We start from the raw sequence: 18,964 nt of genomic DNA, 5'->3' as shown, positions 1-18,964 counted from the left end.
TTTAATCCCCCTAACACTAAGGGTCAATTTATCATAGCCAATCAACCTAACCCGCACATCTTTGGACTGTGGGAGGAAACCGGAGCACCCGGAGGAAACCCACGCAAACACGGGGAGAATGTGCAAACTCCACACAGACAGTCGCCCGAGGCCGGATTCGAACCCGGGTCTCTGGCACTGTGAGGCAACAGTGCTAACCACTATGCCACCGTGCTGCCCTTTACATCTAAAAAAAGAGTATATACATATTATACAAATGTATATTTATACACTCAGGGATATATCTGTTTATACACTGGATGAATAGATCTGTATTTATGTGTTCAACCATGAATGTTTTTCGATGCTTTGGCAACATAAGATGTACCTTATCATGCCAATAAAGTGATTTGAATTGAGTGTGAGAGAGAGAGAGAGAGAGAGAGGGAGGGAGAGAGAGAGAGAGGGAAGAGAGATTGAGGAAGCAGGAGGGAGGGAGCGAAGAAGAGATTGAGTGAGTGAGAGGGAGGGAGAGAGTGAAGAGGGCGGGCGAGTGAAGAGGGAGTGAGGTAGGAGAAAGGAGTGAGTGAGGAACAGAGGGAAAGAGTGAATGGAATAAGGGTGATGGAGTGTAACTTGTGCGTAAAGTGAATGAGTGAGGGAGAGCTGCACTGTCGGAGGGGCAGTACTGAGGGAGTGCTGCACTGTCGGAGGGGCAGTACTGAGGGAGCGCTGCACTGTTGGAGGGGCAGTATTGAGGGAGTGCTGCACTGTCGGTGGGGCAGTACTGAGGGAGCACTGCACTGTTGGAGAGGCAGTACTGAGGGAGCGCTGCACTGTCGGAGGGGCAGTACTGAGGGAGCGCTGCACTGTCGGAGAGGCAGTACTGAGGGAGCGCTGCACTGTCGGAGGGGCAGCACCGAGGGAGCGCTGCACTGTCGGAGGGGCAGTACTGAGGGAGTGCTGCACTGTCGGAGGGGCAGCACCGAGGGAGCGCTGCACTGTCGGAGGGGCAGTACTGAGGGAGTGCTGCACTGTCGGAGGGGCAGTACTGAGGGAGTGCTGCACTGTTGGAGGTGCCGTCTTTCGGATGAGACGTTAAACCGAGGCCCCGTCTGCTCTCTCAGGTGGATGTAAAAGATCCCAGGACACTATTTGGAAGAAGAGCAGGGGAGTTCTCCCCGGAGTCCTGGACAATATTTATTCTTCCACCAACATCAGTAAAACAGATTGTCTGCTGATTCTCACATTGCTGTTTGCTGTAAAGTTCTTCATTGTCTGTGAAGCGCTTTGGGACGTCCTGAGGGGGTGAAAGGCTCTGTAGAAATCCAAGTCCTTTCTTTCTTTCTTTGTCCCAAAGCTGGACATGGGCCGAGCGGCTGGCGATTGCAGAATGAATATTAGCAGCTGCCTCGGGCCCGCGGGGAGTCAGAGAGTCCAGTCCCCACTGACTGCCCATTCCTTCCGGGCTCTCAGATCCAGTCGGGCTGGGTGGGTGGCTGGGCTCCGGCCTCGGCTCCAGTTTGCCTTTCCCGGGGGGTCGGGGGAGGGGAGCGTGTTCTAACGGCAACGCAGTAAAGGCTGGATTCTCCTGCGCTCTTCGCACCTTCCCGTAAACGGCCATGGCGCTGGAAGCGGGTCAGAGTGGCGGGCGGCCGTTAGCGGAGGTTAGCAGCGCAGTCAGCGACAGCAGCAGCCGGTGTAAGGTGGGCTCCCGCGGGGATTGGGAGACGCACCCTCCCGCTTCCTCCCCGCACTGGCCTTTCTCACACAGGAGCCTGGTGTAGGGAGCGAGGCACCGACACCTCCCATTGTCCTCACACACTCCTCCATTCTGACACCGTGTTAGCAAGTTATCGCACACGCCCGCTGCAAGAGGCCAGAGAAAAGAAAGATCAGCTCATTGACAATCTCCCCACCTTACAGATTGGTTCAACTCTCGCTGCTCCCAGGCTCTCACTGTCACAACAACATTTTATTAGAGAAACATCCCGAAACCCAGAATATAATAAAGAATAGCCAGCCCGGATTGTAAAAGGGAACACGAAGAGGTGAGGAAAGAAGTGAACAAACAATTAGGAAAGAGGAACTCCAAATTTTCACAATATCAAAAGCAACAGTAAAGTATTCTCCAGACACATAAATAATTTCAATATCGATCAGAGTGCTGTAGATTCTATTTAACAATAACGTGCATTTATATAGCGCCTTTAACATAGTAAAACGTCCCAAGGTGCTTCACAGGAGCGTAAATAAGAGAAAAGTTGGCGCAGAGCCACATAAGGAGCCAATGTAGCTCAACGAGCACAGGGGGGATGTGTGAATGGGAATAAATTAATGATTAAATACATAAGGTGAGACTGAGGATTAAAGTCTGTGTCTAATTATTGTGTCCAATTCTGGGCACCACACTTTAGGAAGGATGTCAAGGCCTTGGAGAGGGTGCAGAGGAGATTTACTAGAATGGTGCCAGGGATGAGGGACTTCAGTTATGTGGAGAGACTGGAGAAGCTGGGATTGTTCTCCTTAGAGCAGAGAAGGTTAAGGGGAGATTTGATAGAAGTGTTCAAAATGATGAGGGGTTTTGATCGAGTAAATAAGGAGAAACTGTTTCCAGTGGCAGGAGGGTCGGTAACCAGAGGACACAGAGTGAAGGGAATGTGATGAAATATTTCCATTCATCACTGCCTGTGACTGAGATCGGTTTCAGTGTCATTTCCCTTCCCCCAGACCTCATTGTATTGTGTACTGGAATGTGCTGTATTGTATACTGGAATGTGCTGGAATGTGCTGTGTGTAGGGCTCCGCCCATACCTGGCCCCGTTTGTAAGCTAGCTTCAGTCTAGCCCCAGTCTCCAGAAGGACGACATCTCTCTCGCTTACGTGTTTCGTTCTAAGTTAACAAAAGCCTTGTTTTGTTCTGCTACCTTCGAGTCTCGGAATTATTGAGGCACATCAATTTTATTAACTTATTTTTCAACACTATGGATCAACTCCTGAAACCCGAACGTTTGGATTTGGATCAACATGCTCCGGATGCATCAGCACGCTTCGGACACTGGTTTGAGTGTATGGAATTCTTCCTGGACAATTCCACAGCCATCAAAGACGCTACGGACGCTGCGAGGATGAGACTCGGAATTCTGCGGAATTAGGTAAGCCACCGGGTTTACCCCCTCATCCAAGACGCCGAGACGTACCTGGCCGCCTGCGACATCTTAAAGGCGCATTACCAGCAGCCTACGAATGAGGTGTATGCTAGGCACCTGCTCGCCACCCGCGCACAGCGACCTGGGGAATCAGTGGAGGAGTTCCTAAGCACCCTGAAAATGCTTGGCAAAGACTGCAAGTGCCGAGATGTAAAAGCCGCAGTGTACACTGACGAGCTTGTTCGCGATGCCTTCATCACAGGCCTCAGCTCCACTTACATCCGGCAAAGACTGCTGGAAAAAACGGGGTTGGACCTGAAACAGGCTGCGGACACCACGCGATCCCTGGATGTGGCCCAGAGAAACTCGGACGCCTACTCTTCAGCCCGCGCCGTCCACGCCGCCACGTGTGCACCGAGGGCGCCGCCATCTTGGAAGGCATCTTCCCCGCCTGACAGCCCTACACCGGCTGGGCCCCGCTCTCCCCCCAGAAGCCCTACGACAGCCGCGACGCGTCAGGGACCCAACTGCTACTTCTGCGGGCAGCCAAAGCACACCAGAAACCTGTGCCCGGCGAAAGGCAGCACCTGCTTTAAGTGCGGTAAGAAGGGGCACTTCGGGAAGGTGTGCAGAGGGAACCCCGCCGGAAAACCAACCGCCGGAAAACCCGCCACCGCCGCGTGTGCGCCGTGGGAGCGGCCATCTTGGACGCCATCTTGCCCGACCTCGTGGGGTCCGCCATCTTGTGAGCAGACAGCGTGGACGCCATCTTGTATCGATCAGGGCCCTACAGTGGCATCGGTCACAGTGGACCAGACCAGGCCGCACCCGCTATCCAGATCAATGGTGGACATCGAGGTAAACGGGTGCCGGGTTAAATGTTTAATTGACAGTGGAAGCACGGAGAGCTTTATCCACCCAGAACTGGCACAACAACTCTCCCTAAAGGTGGTCCCTACTCAGGGTACCATCTCTATGGCCGATAAAACCCAGACATCGACCATTCTGGGTTACTGCATGGTACAATTGTGCGTTAACGGAACTGTATATGATAATTTTAAAGTATTAATCATGAAGAACCTATGTGCGAGCGTGATCTTGGGCCTGGATTTCCAGTGCAACCACCAAAGCATCACGCTCAAGTACGGTGGGTCCCAGCCGCCCCTCACAGTGTGCGGTCTGGCTACCCTGAAGGTAAAGCCGCCTTCGCTATTCGCGAACCTTACCCCTAACTGCCGGCCAATAGCGACCAAAAGCAGGAGGTACAGCTGGGAGGACAGGCGGTTTATCGCGACCGAGGTAGACAGGCTCCTGAAAGAGTGCATTATTGAACGCAGCAACAGCCTGTGGCGCGCCCAAGTGGTAGTGGTAAGGGGTAGCGAGAAGAAACGGATGGTGATCGACTATAGTCAAACGATCAACAGGTACACCCTACTAGACGCCTACCCGCTACCCCGCATATCAGAAATGGTGAACCAAATCGCCCAATACCGGGTGTTCTCCACCATCGACCTCAAGTCAGCGTACCACCAGCTCCCTATCAGACCAGAGGACCGCCCGTACACCGCCTTCGAGGCGAACGGACGGCTCTACCAATTCCTCAGAGTCCCCTTTGGGGTGACGAATGGGGTCTCGGTCTTCCAGAGGGAGATGGACCGTATGGTCGATGACCACCACTTGCAGGCAACCTTCCCCTACCTCGACAACGTCACCATCTGCGGTCACAACCAGCAGGATCACGACTCGAACCTCGAGAGGTTCCTGAAAACCGCACAAAAACTCAACCTCACCTACAGCGAGGACAAGTGCGTTTACAACACCACGCGCCTCTGCATACTAGGCAGCGTGGTGGAGAATGGGGAAATCGGACCAGACCCCGACCGATTGCGCCCCCTACGGGAGCTGCCCCTGCCCAACACTCCCAAAGCCCTGAAAAGGTGCCTGGGGTTATTTTCTTATTATTCCCAATGGGTCCCCAACTACTCCGACAAAGCCCGCCCCCTCTTGAAAGCATCCTCTTTCCCGCTCTCTGCTGAGGCCCACGCCGCCTTCAAAAGCATTAAGCAGGATATTGAGCGGGCCACGCTACAGGCAGTGGACGAGAACACTCCATTTCAAGTGGAAAGTGATGCGTCTGACTTCGCCTTGGCGGCCACCCTCAACCAGGCGGGGCGGCCCGTAGCTTTCTTCTCGAGAACCCTCCAAGGGCCCGAGATCAGACACTCCTCCGTGGAAAAGGAGGCCCAAGCCATCGTGGAGGCAGTGCGCCACTGGCGCCACTACCTAGCCGGCAAACGCTTCACCCTACTTACCGACCAGCGGTCGGTAGCGTTTATGTTCAATAATAAACAGAGGGGGAAGATTAAAAATGATAAGATTCTTAGGTGGCGGATCGAGCTCTCCACCTTTGAGTACGACATCATTTACCGGCCAGGGGCCCTTAACGAATCCCCTGAAGCCCTCTCACGAGGGATGTGTGCCAGCGCCACCGGGGATCGGCTACAGACCCTCCACAACGACCTCTGCCACCCAGGGGTCACGCGGCTGTTCCACTTCATAAAGTCCCGTAACTTACCCTACTCGATTGAGGAAGTTCGGTCCCTGACCAGGAACTGCCGCACTTGCGCTGAGTGCAAGCCTTGGTTCTACCGCCCAGATAGAGCCCACTTAATCAAAGCTACACGGCCCTTTGAGCGGCTCAGCTTAGATTTCAAGGGCCCCCTCCCGTCCGTCGACCGCAATGTTTAATTCCTGAACATTGTGGACGAATACTCCCGGTTCCCATTCGCCTTCCCCTGCCCAGACATGACCAGCGCCACGGTCATTAAATGCCTCAACAGCCTGTTCTGCCTGTTCGGTATGCCGAGCTACATCCATACGGATAGGGGGGCGTCCTTCATGAGTGAAGAGCTACGCCAGTACATGCTGTCCAAGGGGATCGCCACGAGCCGTACCACCAGCTACAACCCCCGGGGTAACGGCCAAGTGGAGCGAGAGAACGGGACAGTATGGAAAGCAGTCACTCTAGCTCTAAGGACCAAGGGCCTCCCTATCTCCCGCTGGCAGGAAGTCCTCTCGGATGTGCTCCATTCGATACGGTCACTATTGTGTACTGCCACTAATGCCACGCCTCATGAACGAATGTCTGTCTTTCCCCGGAAATCCACCTCAGGCGTATCCATGCCATCATGGCTCTCCACCCCAGGTCCGGTACTCGTGCGAAGGCATGTGAGGGGCCACAAGACGGACCCTCTCGTGGAGCCAGTACACCTACTCCACGCCAACCCCCAATACGCATATGTCCGGCACGCCGACGGAAGGGAGGACACCGTGTCCATAAAAGACGTCGCCCCAGCCGGCATCGACAACAACCATGGCAATAGCGGCAACGACGATCACAGCAACTCTTACCCACCCACTACTCTTTCATCACGCCCGGAAGAACACCGACCAACGGCTCCCCCACCAACTACCCCTTCAACAACCCTGGCGGCACCCCCGGCAGAGACCCAGGAGGCTACCGGGGACACCCAGCCGACACCCGCGGCACCGCAACAGCCACGTCGGTCGCAGAGGACTATCAAACCCCCGAACAGACTAAATCTATAGAAGGGGTGAATGTGATGAAATATTTCCATTCATCACTGCCTGTGACTGAGATCGGTTTCAGTGTCATTTCCCTTCCCCCAGACCTCATTGTATTGTGTACTGGAATGTGCTGTATTGTATACTGGAATGTGCTGGAATGTGCTGTGTGTAGGGCTCCGCCCATACCTGGCCCCGTTTGTAAGCTAGCTTCAGTCTAGCCCCAGTCTCCAGAAGGACGACATCTCTCTCGCTTACGTGTTTCGTTCTAAGTTAATAAAAGCCTTGTTTTGTTCTGCTACCTTCGAGTCTCGGAATTATTGAGGCACATCAGGGAATTGGCAAAAGAACCAGAGGGGAGATGAGGAGAATGTTTTTACAGCGAGTTGTTGTGATCTGGAATGCGCTGCCTGAAAGGGCGGTGGAAGCAGATTCAACAGTAACTTTCAAAAGGGAATTGGAGAAATCCTTGAAAAGGGGAAAAAGGAAAGATTTGCCGGGCTGTGGGGAAAGAGCAGGGAGTGGGACTAATTGGAGATCTCTTTCAAAGAGCCGGCACATGCACGATGGGCCGAATGGCCTCCTCCTGTGCTGTGTGATTCTATGAAACGTCCCTCACTGAACTCCAGACCTCCCTTTGCGAGGAGCTGTGCCACTAATTGTGTGGCGGGTGATGGGAGGGTCCAGGAGGGTTCACTCACTAAAAGCCTCTGTGATTCCCCCCACGGTATCTCTGCTATCGGATACTCTGCTGACCCTGACACACAGAAGCCGGGGCGGAGTGAGGGGAGGGGCTGGTGCTGGAACGGTTACTTACCTCAACAGCCCCTGTGCCAGTAATATCCAGGCAGGCACTTGTCACACTTGGGCCCTGTTGTCCCCTCCTTACAGTCACAATATCCCGTGTCATTACAGCGATGGTGGAGCGAGCCATCAGGGTGACACTTACAGTCTGCAGAAACAAGACAACACACACACTGCACACGGCTGTTCCCCATAAAACACATCGACACAACCTCAGCCACAGGAATGAGTGCGAGCCGGGACAAGGGAGGGTCAGACTCTGGGGGTGAAACAAGTCTCCAACACTTTACAAACAGCTTCAATCCCCCACACACTGACTGCACACGGCCCGTGTTCCACTCCCTGGGGCCACGGCACAGAAATAACACAGGTTAACAAGGCCCGAAAAAGCAAACCAAGCACTGGGTTCATCACTAGAGGGTAGAATTCACAAGCACAGCGGTGATGTTAAACTTGTATCGAACCTTGGTTAGACCACACTTGGAGCACTCTGCACAGTTCTGGTCTCCATATTATAAAAAGGATATAATTAACACAGGTTAACAAGGCCCGAAAAAGCAAACCAAGCAGGGAGGGAACGGTTATATCATCAAAGCACAGGGCTTTCGATTCACCGCAACAAAGCAAGGACCAGGCCTCATCGCTGCGGAAAGCCTGGACCAGGCCTCATCGCTAGGGAAAGGTTGGACCAGGCCTCGTCGCTAGGGAAAGCCTGGTCCAGGCCTCATCACAAGGGAAAGACTAGACCAGGCCTCATCACTAGGGAAATGTTGTACCAGGCCTCATCGCTCGGGAAATGTTGGACCAGGCCTCATCACTAGGGAAAGGTTGGACCAGGCCTCATCGCTAGGGAAAGCCTGGACCAGGCCTCATCGCTAGGGAAAGCCTGGACCAGGCCTCGTCGCTAGGGAAAGGCTGGACCAGGCCTCATTGCTAGGGAAAGGCTGGGTTGGGGCCTAGTTGCTAGGGAAAGGTTGGGCTAGGCCTCATCGCTAGGGAAAGAGTGGACCAGGCCTCATCACTAGGGAAAGGTTGGACCAGGCCTCATCGCTAGGGAAAGACTGGACCAGGCCTCATCGCTAGGGAAAGACTGGACCAGGCTTCATCGCTAGGGAAAGGTTGGGTTGGGGCCTGGTCGCTAGGGAAAGGTTGGACCAGGCCTCATCGCTAGGGAAAGGCTGTGTTGGGGCCTAGTCGCTGGAGAAAGGGGAGCTGATTTCCGACACCCTTTTGCTCAGCCCTATCGAAGGTATTTTCTTTGTTTCTTTATCTTGTTTCAGGCTGAAAGCAGAAGGGTGAAGGAAGGAGGCGAGAGCGGAGATTGTAACAGGAACTGACCGAGGCAAACGTTGTGGTGGTCCAGCTGTGCTGAAGGGTTTCGGTGGAAGCCCAGCCGGCATAACTGGCAGTGTCGCCCTCTAGTGTTGTGCTTACAGCTCACGCAAATGGCGGTGGAGAGCAGCTCGAGGTAACTGCACCGGTTCGAGTGGCCAAAGCATTTGCAGTCTTGCAAGGAAAAGACAGAGAGTGTAGACGGGACGTAGACGGGTCGCAGACTGCGAGAGGGTCACATGCTGCAGGAATGAGAGGTGGGGAGGAAATGGCTGGAATGGGAGGGAGGGAACACTGAGGCTTTTAGCAGTGAGGGGAGAACATCAGACTCCCGGCTAGTTACGGTTTGCAGTGAATCAGGCAGATGGCAATGGATGGTCTCAGTCCCGGGTTTATACGTTCCTGTGCCGGGTTTTATACAGTACTGCCAAGTTAGGGGCCTTTCAGCCGTGGCTCAGTGGGCAGCACTCTCGCCTCGGAGTCAGAAGGTCGTGGGTTCAAGTCCCACTCCAGAGACCCGAGCCCATAATCCAGACCGACTCTAATGCAGTACTGAGGGAGCGCTGCACTGTTGGAGGGGCAGTACTGAGGGAGTGCTGCACTGTCAGAGGGGCAGTACTGAGGGAGCACTGCACTGTCGGAGGGGCAGTTCTGAGGGTGTGCCGCACTGTTGGAGGGGCAGTACTGAGGGAGCGCTGCACTGTCGGAGGGGCAGTACTGAGGGAGTGCTGCACTGTCAGAGGAGCAGTACTGAGGGAGTGCCGCACTGTCGGAGGGGAAGTACTGAGGGAGTGCTGCACTGTCGGAGGGGCAGTACTGAGGGAGCACTGCATTGTCAGAGGGGCAGTACTGAGGGAGTGCTGCGCCGTCGTAGGAGCAGTACGGAGGTAGTGCTGCACTGTCGGAGGGGCAGTGCTGATAGAGAGCTGCTCTGTCGGAGGGGCAGTACTGAGGGAGTGCTGCACTGTAGGAGCGGCAGTATTGAGGGAGTGCAGCACTCTCGGAGGGGCAGTTCTGAGGGAATGCTGCACTGTCAGAGGGGCAGTACTGAGGGAGAGCTTCTCTGTCGGAGGGGCAGTACTGAGGGAGCGCTGCACTGTCGGAGGGGCAGTACTGAGGGAGCGCTGCACTGTCGGACGGGCAGTACTGAGGGAGTGCTGCACTGTCGGTGTTGCTGGACTGCCTGTGTTGCAACTCGAAGTGGATCGTTCACTAATTAATGGGAATCTGGTCCGCGGAGCCGATGATTTAATGGGGTGAGGCCGGTGACGGGCTGTTATTATGGGATTTCGGTGCATTCGAGTAGGTTGAGGGTTTGAAAGGCAAACTGTGTAATGCAGGATGTGACTGAGTCTCCCTGTTATTATTCAGCGTGACTCAATCCAGCAACAACACGCTCAGTAATTCAGCAAAAAATGGAGATTCATCGTCAGACATTCGAACTAGTTTATCTTTAGTTAACTTTGTGTCGGTGATGAAGGTTTGAGGGTCTGTTTCTTCCTGTAGGTTCTGGCTGTCCCTGGTCAGGAAAGGGGCAGGTTTGGGGTCAAAGTGTAATGTTTCATAGGTGCCCAGCGTGCCCCAGTCCCGGTCAGTGTGGGGAGTTATGGTCACTCCCGGTCAGTATGGGGAGTTACGGTCACTCCCGGTCAGTATGAGGAGTTACAGTCACTCCCGGTCAGTATGGGGAGTTATGTTCACTCCCGGTCAGTGTGGGGAGTTATGGTCACTCCCGGTCAGTATGGCGAGTTATGGTCACTCCCGGTCAGTATGGTGAGTTATGGTCACTCCCGGTCAGTGTGGGGAGTTATGGTCACTCCCAGTCAGTGTGGGGAGTTATGGTCACTCCCGGTCAGTATGGCGAGTTATGGTCACTCCCGGTCAGTGTGGGGAGTTATGGTCACTCCCAGTCAGTGTGGGGAGTTATGGTAACTCCCGGTCAGTGTAGGGATTTATGGACACTCCCGGTCAGTGTGGGGAGTTATGGTCACTCCCGGTCAGTATGGGGAGTTATGGTCACTCCCGGTCAGTGTGGGGCGTTGCGGTCACTCCCGGTCAGTGTGGGGAGTTACGGTCACCCCCGGTCAGTGTGGGGAGTTGTGGTCACTCCCGGTCAGTATGGGGTGTTATGGTCACTCCCAGTCAGTATGAGGAGTTATGGTCACTCCCGGTCAGTGTGGGGAGTTATGGTCACTCCTGGTCAGTGTGGGGAGTTACGGTCACTCCCGGTCGGTGTGGGGAGTTATGGTCACTCCCGGTCAGTGTGGGGAGTTATGGTCACTCCCAGTCAGTGTGGGGAGTTATGGTCATTCCCGGTCAGTATAGGGAGTTATGGTCACTCTGCTCCCGGTCAGTGTGGGGAGTTACGGTCACTCCCGGTCAGTATGGGGAGTTATGGTCACTCCCGGTCAGTGTGGGGAGTTATGGTCACTCCCGGTCAGTGTGGGGAGTTATGGTAACTGCCGGTCAGTGTAGGGATTTATGGACACTCCCGGTCAGTGTGGGGAGTTATGGTCACTCCCGGTCAGTATGGGGAGTTATGGTCACTCCCGGTCAGTATGGGGAGTTATAGTCACTCCCGGTCAGTGTGGGGCGTTGCGGTCACTCCCGGTCAGTGTGGGGAGTTATGGTCACTCCCGGTCAGTATGGGGTGTTATGGTCACTCCCAGTCAGTATGAGGAGTTATGGTCACTCCCGGTCAGTATGGGGAGTTACGGTCACTCCTGGTCAGTGTGGGGAGTTACGGTCACTCCCGGTCGGTGTGGGGAGTTATGGTCACTCCCGGTCAGTGTGGGGAGTTATGGTCACTCCCAGTCAGTGTGGGGAGTTATGGTCATTCCCGGTCAGTATAGGGAGTTATGGTCACTCTGCTCCCGGTCAGTGTGGGGAGTTACGGTCACTCCCGGTCAGTATGGGGAGTTATGGTCACTCCCGGTAAGTGTGGGGAGTTATGGTCACTCCCGGTCAGTATGGGGAGTTATGGTCACTCCCAGTCAGTGTGGTGAGTTATGGTCACTCCAGGTCAGTCTGGGGCGTTATGGTCACTCCCGGTCAGTGTGGGGAGTTATGGTCACTCCCGGTCAGTGTGGGGCGTTATGGTCACTCCCGGTCAGTGTGGGGAGTTATGGTCACTCCCGTTCAGTATGGGGAGTTACGGTCACTCCCGGTCAGTGTGGGGAGTTACGGTCACTCACGGTCAGTATGGGGAGTTATGGTCATTCCCGGTCAGTGTGGGGAGTTACGGTCACTCCCGTTCAGTATGGGGAGTTACGGTCACTCACGGTCAGTATGGGGAGTTACGGTCACTCACGGTCAGTATGGGGAGTTATGGTCATTCCCAGTCAGTGTGGGGAGTTACATTCACTCCCGGTCAGTGTGGGGAGTTATGGTCACTCCTGGTCAGTATGGGGAGTTATGGTCACTCCCGGTCAGTATGGGGAGTTATGGTCACTCCCGGTCAGTGTGGGGAGTTATGATCACTCCCAGTCAGTGTGGGGAGTTACATTTACTCCCGGTTAGTGTGGGGAGTTATGGTCACTCCCGGTCAGTATGGGGAGTTATGGTCACTCCCGGTCAGTGTGGGGAGTTATGGTCACTCCCGGTCAGTGTGGGGAGTTATGGTCACTCCCGGTCAGTATGGGGAGTTATGGTCACTCTGCTCCCGGTCAGTCTGGGGCTGGTTTGTGGGTTCAATGTGACGGATGGTTTGGAATGATATGGACAGCGTGCGAAGAGTTAAATAAACAGGAATGAGTTGATGCAAAATCTGGGAACAAAGGGGAACAGATTGAGGCCGAGACACTCACCCAGCTCCCATTCCTGTATCTGGGATAACGGGATTACAACAGTTCCCCATTGATCTCGGGCTCAGCAACCAAATGGCTTTCTACAAATATTCCCTCCACTTCCCACTGAATGTTCTCACTGAGACAGAGTTAAGAAGCACTTTCCTCTCAGCTAAGATGTGCATCGTAAATATTACAACTTCCCTGCTTCGTATCTGCTGCACCGCTCGAGGAGATTATACTTTACTCCATAGATACAGGAACAAGCAGACTCCTGATCCTAGCCCCTGCTCACACTCAGCCCCCGCTCACACTCAGACCCTGCTCACACTCAGCCCCTGCTCACACTCAGACCCTGCTCACACTCAGACCCCGCTCACACTCAGACCCTGCTCACACTCAGACCCTGCTCACACTCAGCCCCCGCTCACACTCAGACCCTGCTCACACTCGGACCCTGCTCACATTCAGCCCCTGCTCACACTCAGACCCTGCTCACACTCGGACCCTGCTCACACCTACACATGTTCACACTCAGACCCTGCTCACACTCAGCCCCCGCTCACACTCAGACCCTGCTCACACTCAGCCCCCGCTCACACTCAGCCCCCGCTCACACTCAGACCCTGCTCACACTCAGACCCTGCTAACACTCAGCCCCCGCTCACACTCAGACCCTGCTCACACTCAGACCCTGCTCACACTCAGACCCTGCTCACTCAGACCCTGCTCACACTCAGACCCTGCTCACACTCAGACCCTGCTCACGCCTACACCTGCTCACACTCAGAACTTGCTCACACCTACACCTGCTCACACTCAGAACTTGCTCACACTTACACCTGCTCACACCTACACCCGCTCACACTCAAACCCTGCTCACAACTACACCTGCTCAAAACTACACCTGCTCACACTCAGACCCTGCTCATACCTACACCTGCTCACACTCAGACCCTGCTCACACCTACACCTGCTCACACTCAGACCCTGCTCACACCTACACCTGCTCACGCCTGCACCTGCTCACACTCAGACCCTGCGCACACCTACAGCTGCTCACAGCTAAACCTGCTCACACCTACACCTGCTCACACTCAGAACTTGCTCACACCTACACCTGCTCACACTCAGAACTTGCTCACACTTACACCTGCTCACACCTACACCCGCTCACACTCAAACCCTGCTCACAACTACACCTGCTCAAAACTACACCTGCTCACACTCAGACCCTGCTCATACCTACACCTGCTCACACTCAGACCCTGCTCACAGCTACACCTGCTCACACTCAGACCCTGCTCACACCTACACCTGCTCACACCTGCACCTGCTCACACTCAGACCCTGCGCACACCTACAGCTGCTCACAGCTAAACCTGCTCACACCTACACCTGATCACACTCAGAACCTGCTCACATCTACAGCTGTTCACACTCAGACCCTGCTCACACCTACACCTGCTCACACCTACACCTGCTTACACTCAGACCCTGCTCACACCTACACCTGTTCACACCAACACCTGCTCACACCTATACCTGCTCACACTCAGCCCCTGCTCACACCTACACCTGCTCACACTCAGACCCTGCTCACACCTACACCTGCTCACACTCAGATCCTGCTCACACCTACACCTGTTCACTCTCAGACCCTGCTCACACTCAGCCCCTGTTCACACTCAGACCCTGTTCACACCTACACCTCTTCACACTTAGCCCCTGTTCACACCTACACCTGCTCACACTCAGACCCTGCTCACACCTACACCTGCTCATACTCAGACCCTGCTCACACCTACACCTGCTCATACTCAGTCCCTGTTCACACCTACACCAGTTCACACTCAGCCCCTGTTCACACTCAGCCCCTGCTCACACCTACACCTGTTGCTCGGTCAGTGAGAGATGAGGGGGGTTTGAGGGGAAAGGTTTGTTCCAGATACTGAAATGGGCTCTGGGTCAGCAGGTCACAGGTCAGAGAGCATAGGTCCTACTTACGGCCACTCGCGACGGTGTCAGGGAGGCCTGGAGAGGGAAACAGAAACAAAGAGAGTTAGAGAGAGGTCTGATTAACAATCTGTCTCCATAAACACACTAATCCAACCCATCACATGGAGTGTTGATGAGATGGACCTCACTCAAACTCAGGAACAATGAAGTGATGGGGATTGGCGGGCTGCATCCTCTGAGCGCTCACACCAGCCCTGGGTCACACCAGCTAGAGTTGCTAAAGAGCTGACGGAAGGTGAGCCTGAGGTTACTCCGTGGCTCCGTTCCCACTCCGTGTGATTAGTGTGTAAGTCCGCAGGGTTAATAGGTAAGGGTGTCCGTCATCACACAGACCCCTCGCTCACTGCCCAGTCCTCTCACTGCCTGTATATTGATCTCGGGACATTCCACACACAGCAATGGCCACAGATGTCCCTCACAACCTTCACTTCCTGATCTGCTTCAGTTATTGATTACACAGAGACTTATTCTCCTTTCACCCTCCCCAGCTGTTCCCCAGATGTTCATCCAGCCATTAACATTCCATTCTCACATCAGTCTACACCTCACTGCTGGCTCTGTATCTGTGTGTGTGTCCGCAGAGAGATTTCAGCAAATTTTCACCCATGGGCTATTATAACCTCACCCTCTACATAATGCCAGCGATTCCAGCTCGCTCACTGACTCCCACATCACATTGATAGAGGTGCTCGAAATCAGGAGGGGTTTGATCGAGTAAATAAGGAGAAACTGTTTCCAGTGGCAGGAGGGTCGGTGACCAGAGGACACAGAGTGAAGGGAATTGGCAAAAGAACCAGAGGGGAGATGAGGAGAATGTTTTTACAGCGAGTTGTTGTGATCTGGAATGCGCTGCCTGAAAGGGCGGTGGGAGCAGATTCAATAGTAACTTTCAAAAGGGAATTGGAGAAATACTTGGAGGGAAAGATTAGCAGGGCTGTGGGGAAAGAGCAGGGAGTGGGACTAATTGGAGAGCTTGTCTCTCTCTCTCTTTATTTCCTTCTCTTACTTTCTGTCTCTTTCTTACTTACTTTCTCTCACTCCTACCCTTTCTATCTCCCTGTTTTTTCTCACTTTGTTTCGTTTTTTTACCTTCTCTTTCACTCTTTCCTTATCTTTCTTTCTCTGTTTCTCTTTTTCACTTGCCCTCTGCCCTCACTCTCCTTCTCCCTCCATCTCTCTCCCTCTAACTCTCTCCCTCATTCTCCCCCTCTCCCTCACTCTCTCTCCACCTCTCTCTCCCCCTCTCTCCCCCTCTCCCTCTCCCCCCCCTCGCTCTCTCTCCCCCTCTCTCTCTCTCCCCCCCTCTCTCTCTCCCCCCTCTCTCTCTCCCCCTCTCCCTCTCCCCCCTCTCTCTCTCTCCCCCTCTCTCTCTCCCTCCCCCTCCCTCTCTCTCTCCCCCTCCCCTCCCTCTCTCTCCTCCACCCCTCCCCCTATCTCCCCCTCCCCTCACCCTCTCTCTCTCACCCTCTCTCTCTCCCCCCTCTCTCTCCCCCCCTCTCTCTCCCCCCCTCTCTCTCCCCCTCTCCCCCTCTCTCTCTCCCCCTCTCCCCCTCCCTCTCTCAGTGGGCTGTGGGCTCGGACTCTGTTCCTCTTCCCTGGGTCTGGACAATCTCCCGCTGGGATCTCTCTTCCCACATTAACACAATCACAACCATCCATTGGGTTGTATTTTGGAGTCGATGCGTTGCGGGGAGTTGGGCTGAGAATGAAATCTGAAGCGATCTTGCGCCGGCACTGGGCCGGGCCGGGAAGCTCGGGTTACTCACACACATTGACCGTCCCTTTGGGGATTGGGAGGTACGAGCCCGCTCTCCACGCTCCGCCTTGAAAGCCTTTCTTGCATCTCCCACAGTCCGGCCCCGTCGTGTTGTGCTCGCACTCGCAACTCAGCTTCCCCTTCTCCAAGATACAGTTGTTGGCGTGAAGATTGCACTTACACCTGGCAAAAAACAAGGGCAGCTGCTTTCAAATGGGCTGAGCAGCTGGGTTAGACTCGGGACTCTCCGCTCCGGGACTCCGCTCTCCCTTTCCCAGCTCAGCTCTCCCGACACCAACACTTTCTGACACTTATTGCATTTCAAACTGTTCCAGGCCCCTCAGAGCAAGAGCTTGCATTGATAGAGCGCCTCTCACCCTCAGCACATCCCACAAAAGCACCTCATTGGCTGTAAAGCGCTTTGGGATGTCCTGAGGTCGTGAGAGGTGCTATAGAAATGCAAGTTCATTCTCCCTTAACAACAACACCTGCAACAACTACTTATATATTTATATAGCGCCTTTAATGAGTAAAACCTCCCAAGGTGCTTCACAGGAGCGTAAATCAGACAAACTGACCCCGAGACACATGAGGAGATATTAGGACAGGTGACCAAAGGCTGGGTCAAAGAGGGAGGTTTTAAGGATCATCTTAAAGGAGGAGAGAGAGGCGGAGAGGTTTAGGGAGGGAATTCCAGAGCTTAGGGCCCAGGCAGCTGAAGGCACGGCCGCCAATGGTGGAGCGAAGGGAGTGGGGGATGGACAAGAGGCCAGAATTGGTGGATCATATCCCTTGATTCCCTTAATGTTCAAAAATCTATCGATCTCTGTCTTGAATCTACTCAATGACTGAGCCTCCACAGCCCTCTGGGGTAGAGAATTCCAAAGATTCACCACCCTCTGAGTGAAGACATTTCTCCTCGTCTCAGTCCTAAATGGCCGACCCCTTATTCTGAGACTGTGACCCCTGGTTCTAGACTCCCCAGCCAGGGGAAACATCCTCCCTGCATCTACCCTGTCAAGACCTGTAAGAATTTTTATGTTTCAATGAAATCCCCTCTCATTCTTGTAAACTCTAGAGAATATAGGCCCAGTCTACTCAACCTCTCCTCATAGGACAATCCCCCCATCCCAGGAACCAGTCTGGTGAACCTTCGTTGCACTCCCTCTATGGCAAGTATATCCTTCCTTAGGTAAGGAGACCAAAACTGTCCACAATACTCCAGGTGTGGTCTCACCAGGGCCCTGTATAATGGCAGTAAGACGTCTTTACTCTTATACTCAAATCCTCTTGTAATAAAGGCCAACATACCACTTGCTTTCCTAATTGCTTGCTGTACCTGTATGTTAACTTTCAGTGATTCGTGTACAAGGACACCCAGGTCCCTCTGAACACCAACATTTCCCAATCTCTCACCATTTAAAAAATACTCTGCTTTTCTATTTTTCCTGCCAAAGTGGATAACTTTACATTTCTCCACTTTGCCATGTTCTTGCCCACTCACTCTAACAGATTTGTCAAACATCATTTCCCTTTCATAAATCCGTGCTGACTCTGCCCAATCCTTTTATTATTTTCTAACTGTCCTGTTACCACGTCCTTAATAATAGATTCTAGCAATTTCCCTACTACTGATGTCAGGCTAACTGGTCTGTAGTTCCCCATTTTCTCTCTCCCTCCTTTCTTAAATAGTGGGGTTACATTTGCTACCTTCCAATCCGCGGGAACCGTTCTAGAATCTGGACTTTGGAAAATGACAACCAATGCATTCACTATCTCTATAGCCACCTCCTTCAAAACCCCAGGATGTCGGCCATCAGGTCCAGCGGATTTAAGAACATAAGAAGATAAGAAATAGGAGCAGGAGTAGGCCAATCGGCCCCTCGAGCCTGCTCCACCATTCAATAAGATCATGGCTGATCTGATCCTAACCGCCAATCCACTATCACAGAACCATCTCCTGAATCTAACAGAATTAGACACATGAAATAGGAGCAGGATCAGGCTACACGGCCCCTGGGCCCGCTCCGCTACCCACAGGGCCATGACCGATCCAAACCTAGACTCATGTCCAAATTCCTGCCCGCTCCCCGTAACCCTTAATTCCCTTTACTTCTAGGAAACTGTCTATTTCTGTTTTAAATTTATTCAATGATGTAGCTTCTACAGCTTTTTGGGGCAGCATATTCCATGGACCTACCACCCTCTGAGTGAAGTAGTTCCTCCTCATCTCAGTTTTGAAAGAGCAGCCCCTTATTCTAAGACTATGCCCCCAAGTTCTAGTTTCACCCATCATCGGGAACATCTTCCCCGCATCCACCCGATCCAACCCCTTCACAATCTTATATGTTTCAATAAGATCGCCTCTCATTCTTCTGAACTCCAATGAGTAGAGTCCCAATCTACTCAACCTCTCCTTATATGTCCATCCCCTCATCCCCGGGATTAACCGAGTGAACCTTCTTTGTACTGACTCGAGAGCAAGTATGTCCTTTCTTAAGTATGGACACCAAAACTGTACGCAGTATTCCAGGTGCGGTCTCACCAATACCTTG

At 53.5% G+C, this 18,964-nt stretch overlaps 1 pseudogene across 1 annotated transcript in view; it reads right to left on the bottom strand.

The window, feature by feature from the left end:
* Nucleotides 1–1,001: 1,001 nt before the first annotated feature.
* The window catches only part of LOC147122448 (netrin-G1-like), a 109,403-nt pseudogene continuing 91,440 nt past the window's right edge, over nucleotides 1,002–18,964 (bottom strand). Inside the window, exons 4-8 of the transcript XR_015077749.1 lie at nucleotides 16,420–16,592; nucleotides 14,642–14,668; nucleotides 8,856–9,023; nucleotides 7,531–7,665; nucleotides 1,002–1,848 (exon numbers count right to left, since the gene is read on the bottom strand). The product of XR_015077749.1 is annotated as a netrin-G1-like (transcript). The remainder of the gene's footprint in view (nucleotides 1,849–7,530; nucleotides 7,666–8,855; nucleotides 9,024–14,641; nucleotides 14,669–16,419; nucleotides 16,593–18,964) is intronic.

Source organism: Somniosus microcephalus, chromosome 3 (genome assembly GCF_052327205.1).
Source record: "Somniosus microcephalus isolate GS21.2 chromosome 3, FLI_Smic_1.0, whole genome shotgun sequence".
Taxonomy (NCBI): domain Eukaryota; kingdom Metazoa; phylum Chordata; class Chondrichthyes; order Squaliformes; family Somniosidae; genus Somniosus; species Somniosus microcephalus.
This window is presented reverse-complemented; position numbering and strand designations above follow the sequence as displayed.